General features: G+C 51.1%; 1 protein-coding gene across 1 annotated transcript in view; it reads left to right on the forward strand.

Annotated features, from left to right (window-relative positions):
* Positions 1–1,872: 1,872 nt before the first annotated feature.
* Positions 1,873–12,518, forward strand: part of FAT2 (FAT atypical cadherin 2) — a 56,586-nt gene continuing 45,940 nt past the window's right edge. Inside the window, exon 1 of the mRNA XM_039559382.1 lies at positions 1,873–2,201. The gene's annotated coding sequence lies outside the window, so the exon portion shown is untranslated. The remainder of the gene's footprint in view (positions 2,202–12,518) is intronic.

Below are 12,518 nucleotides of genomic sequence, written 5' to 3' on the forward strand. Positions count from 1 at the left end.
TGGTATGTCTAAATATAATACAAGTATTGTTCTGAGCCCTGCGTCAGCCCTGCTGAAATCCAGCCACCAGTACCTGATTTTCTCGCCTTCCTCAGCTGCAAGACATGAGACATGCAGCTGTGGGAAGGAACTCTTCCTTTCCTTCCTCCCAAATGCGCCTCCCATTGCCATCACTGACTGATCACCTGGCCTCCTCTCATGAGATGTCCTAAAGAGGAGCTAATTTGCAATTTCAAGGTACTATTACTTCTACTGTCACTTTTAGAATCCTTTCAATTTCACTACAAGTTTCCCTAGAAATCATCTGAATAAACCAGCTGGAAAAAGGGACAAGCTGCACATGTAAATCCAACTGGACTTTTGCCTTCTTCTCATTCAGTTCAAACTGTTTCTGAAAGGCCATGATAGGCTTGAAATCAAGGTCACTTTCCAAGTGGCGTTAAGATGCTGTGAGCAGAGTACCCACCATGAACATTTGTAGTACAAAATCCATCAGCGATTTCCCAACCCAGCACTGTCCCACAGTGACCCAAGGGAGATTGTTCAGTCTCACCATGCTGTGCACATTTCCTCTCTCACTCCTGGTACAAACTGTTCCCTAGATTTAATCTAAGTTCCTGACCAATTTTGATTCCATCAAAACTGCATTTTCTGGTGAATTTACCATATTGCTCTCACTCACCTCTACCCACAACTCCAAACAGCCCAATATATCATGGGTCAACTTCTTCACTTGGACTTGCACCATGAAATCACATGGATTTTCCAAGGGATTGGTATCATGTGATTTAAACTAGTCTGAGACAAGTTCCAGTCGAGGCTGTACGTGTGGCCAGAGGATCAATAACCTGCTGTCCTGGGGGCTGGCTGGTGACCAGTGAGGTGCAAGTTTGCACCAACCACTTCTCCTCAAATGGGATGTTAATAGACCCTGTCTCTCTCCTCCACTCATTCCTGTGCTCAGTGCCACCATCGTACGTGCAGCCTCACGAGGAGCAGCCAGGCACCTACTGGGACAGTTTGAAGTTAAAAATTTCCACTTTCCATATTCTTTTTGTTTTCCTAAAACCATACAGAAAGCTTTCTGGTAATTTCATCTGCAAAAATACACCAGAGGGGAAGGAAACTTCACCTAAAGCTGAATATTCATTTCCCATGTTGAGAACTACCCCTGTATCTGTTCAAACCTCACTGCAATCTAAAGGGGGAATGTTAGCATTTACTGGGGTTTGGGGTGGAAAGGAAAGGAGGAGGCAGAAGCAGACTGGGACAAAGAGGACTGAAGAAGGGTCCATGTCCCTTCACCTTGGTCCAGCCCTGAACAACTCCCCCACAGTCAGGATGCTCTATTTGTACAACAAAAATCCCCCAAAGCTCCTGCACGGTGTCTGGTCTCCCCACACTGCCATCTCTCCTTGCTGCCTCCCTTCTCTTCCCTCTGCCTCCTGCCTTTTCAGGACAGGACCACCTTTTCATCCTCTCCCTGCTGCCTGTGCAGCATGGAGCACCCTGGGGCTTCTTGGCGGCAGCCGAGGTTTCTGGGGGCTCCCCCAACCCAAACAACAACAACCACCTTCAAAGTGCCTCTCGCATGCAGCTGCTCTGAGGGCAGATTCAGGTTTCCCCCACCCCCTTCTCCCCATCCCTCCTTACAACACCCACCTGGCAGATAGTTAAAAACAATCTTTGAGTTTTTCAGGTGTGTTGGAGGGATTTACCTGACATATTCCACCAGCCCACCACCCCAACACCCCCCCCCGTGCAATTGAGCTCCTGGATTTCATGGCAATGCTAGTTAATCTAACAGTAAAAAGCGCTGCAATTATTTGGCTCTAAGGCTTGGGTCCTTGCCCAGCTCTGACACACACACACATACACACACACACAACTTCACTTCTGCAGCGAGGGAGCGGGCGATGCCTCTCCTCCTCCTCCTCCTCCAGCCCATCACGGAAGGGCTGGCGCTCCTGCGAGCCAGTTCCACCCCTCGCAACTTTCTCCTTCGCTGCTCCCGACCGGTGCCGCCGGAGTTTTAGCCGGCAAAACCCCTTCTTGCAGGAATTTCTCGGAGCCCTCTCCTCTGATCTGCAAGCACCATGGACCCCCGGCAGCCAGCGAAGTGCTGCTGCGGGAGAGGATTTTCAGCGGAGGGAGCAGAGAGGCAGTAAACTTCAGGAGAGGTCTCTCTCCTGTTGCAACAGGTAAGGCACGCTGCTAGCCGGTGTGGGGAGCTGAAATGACTCAGGGAGCAGTCTGTGCAGCATGGATGGAGGAAGGCATGGAGGATGCAGAGATTTACTCGTGAAACTGCTTTTGCACGTGAATAAATTTCGCTGGAAGCAGCTTCCTCCTACAGAGAGAGGTTTGGGATGCAGAGCTCTTCGTCCCTTCCTCCCTTCTGGTAGCCTTAGCATGGGGCATATGGAAGGAGGCAGGAAAAGCTTCATTCGTGTTTGCATCTGCTCTTAGCTGGGAAGCTTCAGCAGGCTGCAGCCAGTGCAAGCAGGTGGGCTCCAGGTATCAAAGGCGAAAGCGACGCTGCAGAGCAAGGCAGGTGTGGAGGGACTGAGCAGAGAAGCACTCCAGGTGTCTGAATGGGGCAGGATTTCTGCAGGGAGTGAGCTTGTGCTGGAGTAAGTGGATGAGCTGGGGCAGGAGCAGTGATGGCGTCTGGCTGTAGGCTCAGCTATTGGCCATGTACAACCCCACTAACCGGGCTGAGGTGGAACCACTCCAAACTCTGTCCCCACATGCCCTGTTAAGCCACTTCCACTGTCACCTCGAACTGGGCTGTGCCTTGGGGATCCCCGAGTGCAGTCACAGCGCTGGTGTTTCCCAGCCCAGCTTCCCTGTACACTCAGGTAAGAGCTCCTCACCTGCCCTTGTCCCCCTCCACGATGGGCAGCAGAGCCAGGGAGCTGAAGCCAGAGCCACCGTTTGTATCCTCTGCACCTTTGTTCACTGTCAGGTGCCTTGTGACAAGATGAAATCCCACAGCAAGCCCAGTCCCACTTCAGGGCGTGCAGGAACTATTTCCTATGTACATGTGCAGCACTGATAAAAGAGGTGGAAATACAGGGAGGGAGGCCTGGGCACTTGGAGCCAACGGCGCCCTTCCAAACTGCAGTTATCAGCTAATCAGCCTCCCGGGGAACTGAAGGCGGACTCCGTGGAGCACAGCACTCCAGAGGGGCAAAGATCAGCGGTCACGCGACTGGGGTTGCTTCAGAGAAAACCCTTAAAAAAAGCTGTTGCTCCTTTGCGTTTGTGGCTGCGGAGGGCTGAGAGTTTCCAGCATGTGTGGAAATTCAGGCTGTGTGGTGGTATGAGCTGGGCAGGCTCTGCTGGGCAGGTAGGGCTGTGGCCAACTGGCTCCTGCTTCGCCCAGGGTGCCCTGGATCCCGGCAGGAGGACATGGAATGCTCTGTGCCCCCTATTCCGGCACTCAGAGGGCCAAAGAGCAGGCAGGGGATGTGTAGGGAACTGCCGTGGCTCTCTAGGCTGGCGGCTAGAGAGACCTGGGAGGTTATCGGAGCTTCGGGACGGAAAGCAAACAGTCTGTATTGGGCTCCTGAGGAAGGCTGGGCTGTCTCGGTATTCGAGACAGCAAAGTCTCCGGGCTTGGTATTGTGTACCTTTATCATCTCCTAAAATGCAGCGCACTTCACCTTACCGGGAATGGTTCGGGGACATCCTCGTGTCTGGTACGGGGTTGGGGTTCCTGCGGGTCTGGGCAGGGGAGAGGTCTCTAACCCAGCCGGGGGGTTCTGTCTCTGCTTCTCCCCATCTGCCTATTGTGCTCCGGCATGCTCTGTAACATTCCCAAAATGAGCCCAACTGCCCTGCCTGTGGAGGGGAGATCGCAGCAGGACCTGCTCTTCTCCCGAGCCTTTCCCGTAGCTACAGCTCACACCATGGATGCATTTCAAACCCTAATGTTCTCAAGCCAGTGCATCTCCCAATCCTGCAAACAAACAAGCATCATTCATGTACGAAGGGAGAGTTCAAAGGAGGCACAACACCTGGAATCAGACATCTGTTAGGAACTAATGCATTTTGCATCCTGCTCTCCTGCCAATTGCTCCAAGGCAAGTCCTACAGGATTGTTCCAGCTACCTCCATGCTACAGCAATGGCATTCCCTGCTCCGTGCACCTCGCTTTGTTTCTTGCCACGTGTGGAGCATGCAAGTGCAGCTGCACCTCGAGCAGTTAGCAGTGGGCTTCCTCCTGTACCAAGGACAAACATAAGAGTATTAAATACCCCTGAGCCCTTTTAAATTTTTCAAACTGGGTTGGCAGCATGGATGCTGCATTGTCTACTAACAAGCTGATTTGCTGAGCAAGCAATTTTTCCTCTAACCACACTTTTTCCTAGGTAATGAGGCAGGTACTGGTTTATTAGCAAAGAAACTTTCTTTCCTAATTCGTGGAAGTAGGAGCTCCAGGGAGGGGCAGGCTGTTAGGAAGGTTTGTAGCTCAGAAATGGACAAGCAACAGGATTGAAACAAACCAAAGGAAATAGTTTCTTTTTCTATACAGAGAGCATAATTAACTTGTGGAATAAATTGCCACAGGATATTGCTGATACCAAAAGTTCTATTTGGCTTCAAGCAAGGTTTTGATCCGTTTGGGATGGATGGCTCCAGTGAAGGTTTTTAAATGCAACAGCCCAAGATCAGCCATGTACATGCACTAATGCTGAAAAGTGGGAGAAAGAGCAGGTTACCTGAGCCTTCTTTCTTATGCTCCTCCACTAAGTAATCAAAACTGCCCATTTTGGGGCAGAGAATAGAGAGGTAGCCAAGCAGGGCTATTTTGATGCTCTTACATTGTGTGACTATTTTTGAGTGGCTGTACATTGGATAGATGCTGTGACTCAGGCAGCCTGGGAGGTGCTGGTTATGCCATGAATAGATACTCCATATGGCTCAGGTTGACAGGGACACTCTGTGCCCAGCCTGGTTGTCACAGGTGCTCCAAGCAGTGTCCCTGTGCCACTGCTGGCTCCACAGAGGTGCTGCAATGGCAGGAGATTTTAGAAGTCTGCTTCCAGCAGAGTCCGGAGCAGGAGGGAGTGACCAGTGCCGGGAGCATAATGAGAGCTGACAAGGACACGCTGTGGCAATGAGACCAGCCTGGGCAAACGCGTCTGTCCCGGGGGTTAATCTTTTCTCCGGGGAAACCCTGAGCTCCCCAGGGCACGGGCTGGCCTTGCAGCAGCTTGTGCAGCGCTGTGGACACAGCACAGCAGGTGGGTGGCTGTGGTTAGGTCTGGGAGCTGAAGGTTTTCTATCAGTTTGCAGGTATCCCTTTGCATTGAATAAATGTCTGCTGCAGGGAATTTTTGTGGCGCAGCTACTGGCGTCCTGGCCAGCCATCCTTTTACGAGGGAGGGTCATGCCCTGATTGTCTCGTTCATTTTCTGTCCTCTGTGTCCTTACGCTGCCTCCAAACACAGGAAAGGGACGGGAAGGAGCAGCACAAGGCAGACAGATGGCAGTGGAGTGAGAGAGGCTGCAGGCAGAGCAGAAAGCTGCTCTCCGTGCTCACCTTCGGGCAGCAGAAGGGAAAGACCAGCAGGGTGCTGGGCAGGGGAAGGAGAAGATCGTCAGATGAGTGCAGGGACAGGTCTGCGGGTGAATGAGAATTGCCGGGCAGGAGGGAAAAGGTGAGGGAGGAGCACGGTGGGCAGGGCTGTGCTGCAGGGCAGACAGAAGCCTGTCCTGCTGAGCGCTGGGGCTCCTCACCTGCATCCAGCCGGGCACAAGGTCCCTCACGCAGCTCTTCGTGCCAAGGTGCTCTTGGGCTCCTTCCCAAAGAATTTTAGCGATTTTAGGATAACATGTATGCTCCTCACAGGGAATCACAGAAAGGGCGCTGGAGGACTACCAGCACTCAGGGGATGAGGGCAGTGGCCTCATGACCAACACCAGGTAGAGTTAAGGTGAGCATGAGGACTCACAGGGTCAGAGCCCCTTCAAGACTGGGCAGAGCTGCTGCTCTCACCAGGCCGGGGTGAACTGAGCCCTGTTTGGATTTACAGCTCTGGTGGGTCAGATGGAAGTTGTGTTCTGGGACCTCAGCTCTCCCAGCTCTGCAGCACCTAAGTAAACAGCTGTTTTGTGAGCAGCAGAATTCATGAAGCTTGGTTGCCTGCGGCGCTCCCTCTTGTGTGGATTCTCTGATGTCTAATAATTGGGTTGGGCTCACATTAGAGCTTTTTCTTCCAGCTGGGAGTCCTAATTTGGATTTCTCTCCTCTCTCCTGCTACTTTTCACAAGCTTGTGCAAACTCCTTTCAAGTCTTTACCTATCTGGTTAAATTTGGTTGAAGCTGGCCAGTGGATCTGAAAGGTAGCAGGATTGACAGTATGGTCCCACACACCAGCTTCCCTCAGCAGTCTGCAGACAGGGGAATGGTTATCAATGTAAGATAACTTGCATCCCATGCATGAGGAAAAAAGGCTCAGTATGAGTTTTGGCAGGAGAAAGCAATGAGAGAAGATCCCTTGTGGGCTCTCACAGCTAGTTTGCAGTGACTGAGGTATGTGGTCCTTGGTGCTAAAAAGCCTCATGGCAGCTGAATCACAGGGTGAGTGCTGCACAGTCCCAGCAGCAGCAGAGTTGGGCACACTCATGTGAGATCCTGGCACGCTCCACCTGGCTCTTGTGCCAACATGTTTGGGCTGCTGCAGTGTGGGGCCCAACCCCAAGGCCCCTCACACCCTGCCTGGTGAGCAGCTCCCACCAAGACCCTTTCCTACCAACACTGCCCCTTCTCCAGCCCCCAGGGCTGTTTCTTGTGCCAGGTACCCCATTTGCATGAGAGCCACCAGTGGGATGTGCTGTCTCCTTCCTGTCTTCTGGCTGTCATAGCTGCTGTCCTTGTCCACCCCTCAACATTTCCCTGGTTATCTGTGCAGTGGCAGCTTTTGGATCATAAGCAGGATTTATCCCCTGGCTCCCATAACTGGGGAGAGCAGAGAAAAGACATTAGGAATAATGCATAAGAATGCTTCCCTCTTGGCACAAGCAAGTCCACCTCCCTGATGTCACACTTTGCCTGGGATAGGAGCCAGCAGTTGGCACTGCAAGGTTCCCTCACCGCCCAGACCCTACTGAGGGCTCTGGAGCTGTTTGATTAATTCTTGCCCTAGAATGATGTTGCAGTGCCAAGACAGAGAGAGATCATTGACCCTCACAACTCTATGGAGAGTTCAAGCCTGTTCTAGTTCTCCTGTGCCTAACAGGTGAGCTTACAGCAATGACACCTCAGCTAGGTGACAAATCTGAGCCAGGCCTGGGTGTTGGCAGCCGTACAAAATCCAGCTCTCCCTGGATTTCTCACAGAGCAGTGGACAGAAATGCACATTACAGGTGGAAAGACAGCAAGAGAAAACCTTTGCCTTCGTGTACACTGATGCTCTTGGACAGAGGATGGCTTGGAGGCAAAGACACACAGCACCTGCTTGCTCCAGGGCAGTAGGAGCTGCATCAGGGCACAGCCGAAGCCTCGAGGATGGGGGAATGGGTGAGATGTCCAAGGGGGAAGGGGGTGAGTGGCTGGCTGGAGGAAGCCACAGTAAGATGTCATGGAGCAAGGTGCCTTTAGAGCCAGTCTGGGTCTGAGCATGCAGCTTGTGAAATCTGGCAGTGACAGAGGTGGCAAAAGCATCCAGCTGTAATGGAGGGAAGGAGGAGTTGGACATCAGAGTAACTAAATGCTTCCCAGATACCCTTCCCATGTGGAAGGCCATCCTGCCCTCTCCTCTCCTGCTCAACTCATCCTTGTCTTGCACCACTCAAGGGACAGCATCCCACCCTGTTCCCACTGTCAGCCCTGAAGGGTGGTTGTTGGCAGGACCCCTGGCAGGTCCCCTGGCCATGGCAGACCAGGCCTGGGGAAGGCAGGGCTGCCTCAGAATGAAGCATTTTTACCAAACCCTGCAGCAATACACAGAAAAAAGGCTATCTCTGCCATATCTCCCAGCCTGGTCCCAGACTGCCCCACAGAACTCAATGTCTCACAGGCTTCCCCCAAACTCCTTCAAGGGAGTCTCTCTTCCACCAACCCCCCATAGAGGCTGCCTATCCAAGCTCCCTGGGGTACCCAAACCCCCCAGGGTTAAACCACCTGCCTGGTTTGGCTGGGGGATGATGGAAGGAACATCTCTGTAGTGCTTTAGGACTGTGCCTGCTCTGCTCAGGGACATTTGTGTGACCCCCTGCCATGCTGGGCAGGCCAGGGAAAGAGTCACTGCTCTGCATGCCAGCATGAGACTCATTAATCCCACGGCTTTCCGTGGCTCTGCAGCTGAGGAGCCCTCGGTACAGCCCACCCCAGCAGTACACAGCTGCTTTACCCCCAGGAGCAGAGCTGAACCGTGACAGGGTCATGGTGCAGATCTGGCACTGCCACTCACTGCCGTGACAGGATTTCATGGGACTCTCCAAGCAAGGGCAGCCCTTGGTTGTAAAAGGCACGTGCACCAGGTTCTACCTGAGCAGCCACCTCGCTCCAGGCTGTCCAGCAACCTGGAAACAATTTCCAAAACTCTGTCCAAGCCATTCAGGGATTGGAAAGTCGACATGGGGAAGGAACAGCCCAGCCGTGCCTGGATGGAATCTGCAAGTCCAGCAGAAAGCTGCACCCACACTAACACAGCCCCCAAGCAGGCTGGTGCAAGCAGTTCTGCACACATCAGCCCTAAGAAACCATCCACAGGCGCTGGAAAACCCCGAGATACATTGAAGAAGGAAACACCGTAACTTCAGGGGCTTTTTCATTAGTTTTCTGGCTTTGTGTAGTACCTCCAGGATGTGTTTCTTCTGCTTCGCTGCAGAACCAAGCAGAGGCTGCACAACCAAATGCAGGAGCAGGATCTCCGAGGATGGGATGGTTTTGTTTGTTCTTTTTCGAAGCCCAAGAAAAAACAGTTTGAAAAATACCCATCTCCACAGAGAATTCAAACCCCACGGGGCTGTGAGCAACCATCAGAGAACTCCCCAAATGGAAAAGCATCCAATTCCCACTAAAATCACTGTGGCAGAGGAGAGGGCAAACATTAACCCAGCAGCATAATCCCCCTGGCAGGGTGTACAGGGGCTATTTCAGCATTGGGAAGCAAAACATCTCACACATGGCTCAACACCGCGTCCATTTAACTCTGTGCCTTTGCAACACTGAAAGCCCAGGGACTGCTTTCTAGTTGATGCTATGTGGCAGGCAGCTGTAAGGATATTGCCCCACCTGTAGCTGAGCCCCTTCTGCTCTGCCAAGCCAGCAGAAGACAGTGTCCCATCTCCTATTACCTTTCCCAAAACCTTGCACCCACTATTTTATGGGATTTACTCCCTTTGCTTTCTGTCTCTATTTCACAATGACAGTTGAATTCTCTGTTAAACTGATTACTTGAACAGCCAATCTCATCTCCCGTCTTTCCCTGAACTCACTCTTCTTGCAGCCTCTGACAAAGAAGCTGATGTGTTTGGAGGTGATTTGGCTTGTTCCTATCCTGGGGAAGAGGCTGTTTCTTGTAGTGAAGAAAAAACAGAGAAAATGGAGGGAGGTGAGGGAACAAAGCAAGAGAGGAAGAGAACTTGGTATACATGCTGGCAAAAGAGTAATAGGGGAACAGTTGTCCTTATTTTCCAATGAAAATGATGATTTTTCTTTAATCTTCTGATCTCAAAACCTTGGGCCAAACCTCCACCACAGCTCATGACGGGAATGCTGCTCTGGGTGCACTCAGCTCTTGCTTTGTTTTGTGTTTTGGGTTTTTATTGCTTTTAAATGCTCCTCTTGAAGGGAATCAAAAGGAGGGGCTGGGGCCACACCTGCTTCCTGGCAGGCTGCAGCACTTTTCCATGATACAGCCAACAAACATAGCAGCCCACATGGTGCAGGAGACCCCTGGGAGGGCCCCCAGAGGACCCCCTGGCCATGCCCCAGCCACTCACCCCAGCTGGCCAGAATAGCCCAAATCCCTCTAAATCGCCCATCTCCGTGGCCTCCACACACACACACTTTGAATCTCAGCACTGTGTTTGTTCCCTCCTTTTAAGCCAACAGATTTGGGCATGTCTTTGACAGAGGTTCACAATTTGGATGTTAAATTTAGACGCGCGCTCAGGCTCTGATTAGAGATACACCAACTGTTTACTCGCTTTGCGGGGAGTTTGCATCTACAGGGCTGAGGGCGAAGCCCCCCGAGGCTCTCTGATCCTTGCCTGGTGATTAGGAAAGGAGGCTGAATCACTACTTAATGATGCCCTGGTATTTCCCTCAGTCGGGAGCGTGCCCTACCTTCCACACTCCATCCCACCCATGGGCTTCCTCCAGCACTTCTACCTCCCCATGTGCAACCAGCTCCAGAAGGCCATGAAAGGGAGAAGTGGAGCACTCTGAGGAGTAGAAATAAATGATCCCATGGAATGGCATTTCAGAGGTAGGTGAGGGTGTTCAAGTGTTAGATGCTTGCAGCTGATCTGGCAGCCCTGAAGTGGGCATGGGCCTTGCCACAGGTCCCATGGATCACGCACTCATTACTGTCAGCACAAGAACATGGGGTAGCACAGCTCAGAAAAGCAGGAAGAATGGTTCTCTTCATCTGCATGAAAAATCTCTTTGCTTCACCCAATTTCAACTTGGAGATCCTTGAATTCCATGGCAAAGACCCCTGAGCTTGGCAGTGCTGCCCCTCCTTGGTAGCCATCTACATTTGGGACTAAGGGCCCATAAATTGATTTTTTTGCTGGTTTCATGCTATGCACAGCTTTCAACCCACAGAACAAAAGTCATAGAAACCCACCTCATTTCTGCTGGTTCATTGCTGTCACCTTCCAGGGCCAGTCCCAACAGGATTTTCCCTGGAGCTGAGCCAAGGGAGCAGTTACCCAGATTACCCCTCTGTTCAGAGCACTGTCCCCTGTTTTTCTGTTAAGTTTCACCACAGCCTTTGATAATGTCCCAGTCCCACTTCTGGGTAGTTGTGCATTGTGAGTGGGGCATAAATAATTCCAGAAGCAGGAGGCAGAGCAGGGACAGGACAGTCATCTCCTGGGAGATCTGTTACACTTCAAATTGCACTAAAACCATGCTGGGGAAAGAGAAACAAGACCTTAGAGCATGATTGCTTCCCAGTGCAGCCTACTAAAGGAGAGACTCCAGGCTGCAGGTTGTAGGTGATTGTTTCCAGGCCCAGGGTGGGAAGTTGCTGTCAGGGAATGCAACAGAGACTCTCGGTGATACTGTTCAAGCTTTGAGCATGCTCCTGACACAAAGAGAAACTTTTAGACTTGAAAAGTTGATGGTGATGCCTCCTAGACACTTCTCCCTAAGTTTTGATGGTGTTTTTCAAAGTTTCAGATAATTTCCAGAGGAAATGAGGCTTCTGCCTCATGCCCCAGATGCACAGTCACTCTCCATCCCTCATAATAATAGCTGAAGCCATTGATTGCTTTCAGTCCAGCTTGTAATGGAGAGCACAGCTCTAAGAAATATTGAGGTCACAACAGGTTTTGCAAAATAATTATCTGGACAGAGGAGTAAAACCCTGCTAATACAGAGGAAAAAAACAGCAATGTAAGTGAAGCCCTTCTTAGATGTCAGGAAATACACAGGGAAGAGTGAGGTTAAGTACATTCCAGGAGAGATTCAGACGAAAGCTTGCATCTTGTTAAATGCCAGAAAACCCACTCCTTGCTCAAGGTTATCCTCCCATTTTGAATTGCTGGTGCCCAGGAAGGCATGTGCTCTGGCTCCTGCTTTTCTTGTGGTTGTGGAGTTCATAACGTCTCTGCTTTGTGGGTTCTCTGATGTCTTACGCGAGATGAGTTCACATTGCCGTTTCAGTACAATTCAATTAAAAAGTCAATTAGCCCAGATACAAAGCGATCGGCTTCATTAAGTCTGCTGTTCGTGGAACAGCTCTGGTTTTGTTGCGGGCTTGTTCTGCTGCCTTACTCCGCTCTGGATTGTGTGGATTACCCCGCTCCCAGTGCTCGCAGACACGCGCGCGCAGCCTGCGAACGTCTTCTCTCCAAGTTCAGCAGTTGAAAAAGTTGGAAGGGAGTAGCTCTAGGCAAGTCCCTACATGCTGCACAGCTCTGAAGCACTGTTAAGCAACAAGCAACAAGCAGAGCTTTTAAGAACATGGTTTTCAACTTCTCAGAATGAGCCACATGCCTTTCTGGGTCACCCATCCCTGCCCTCCAAGATTTTCTTTAATTTTCAGCGCATTTGGGACTATGTTGTGTTTCCTAGAAGTGGAATGATGGCATGAAAAAATGAGTGTGAATTTTGTCACACCTGAGTTTTGTTGATTTCTCTTCAACTTCTGGTAGTTTGGCTTCAGCTTCAAACCATTTGTTTCAAAAAGGAAAGACCACAGAGATATTTTTGGATGGTTGGCATCTTATTTAGCAAGGGGAGAAGGATTTGAAGCAAATATGAAACTTACAGCTTTGTATTTATCAGTAATTAGATACCTCAGTGAGAGAATGTGACACATACTGTT

Source organism: Corvus cornix, chromosome 13, assembly GCF_000738735.6.
Source record: "Corvus cornix cornix isolate S_Up_H32 chromosome 13, ASM73873v5, whole genome shotgun sequence".
Classification (NCBI taxonomy): Eukaryota; Metazoa; Chordata; class Aves; order Passeriformes; family Corvidae; genus Corvus; species Corvus cornix.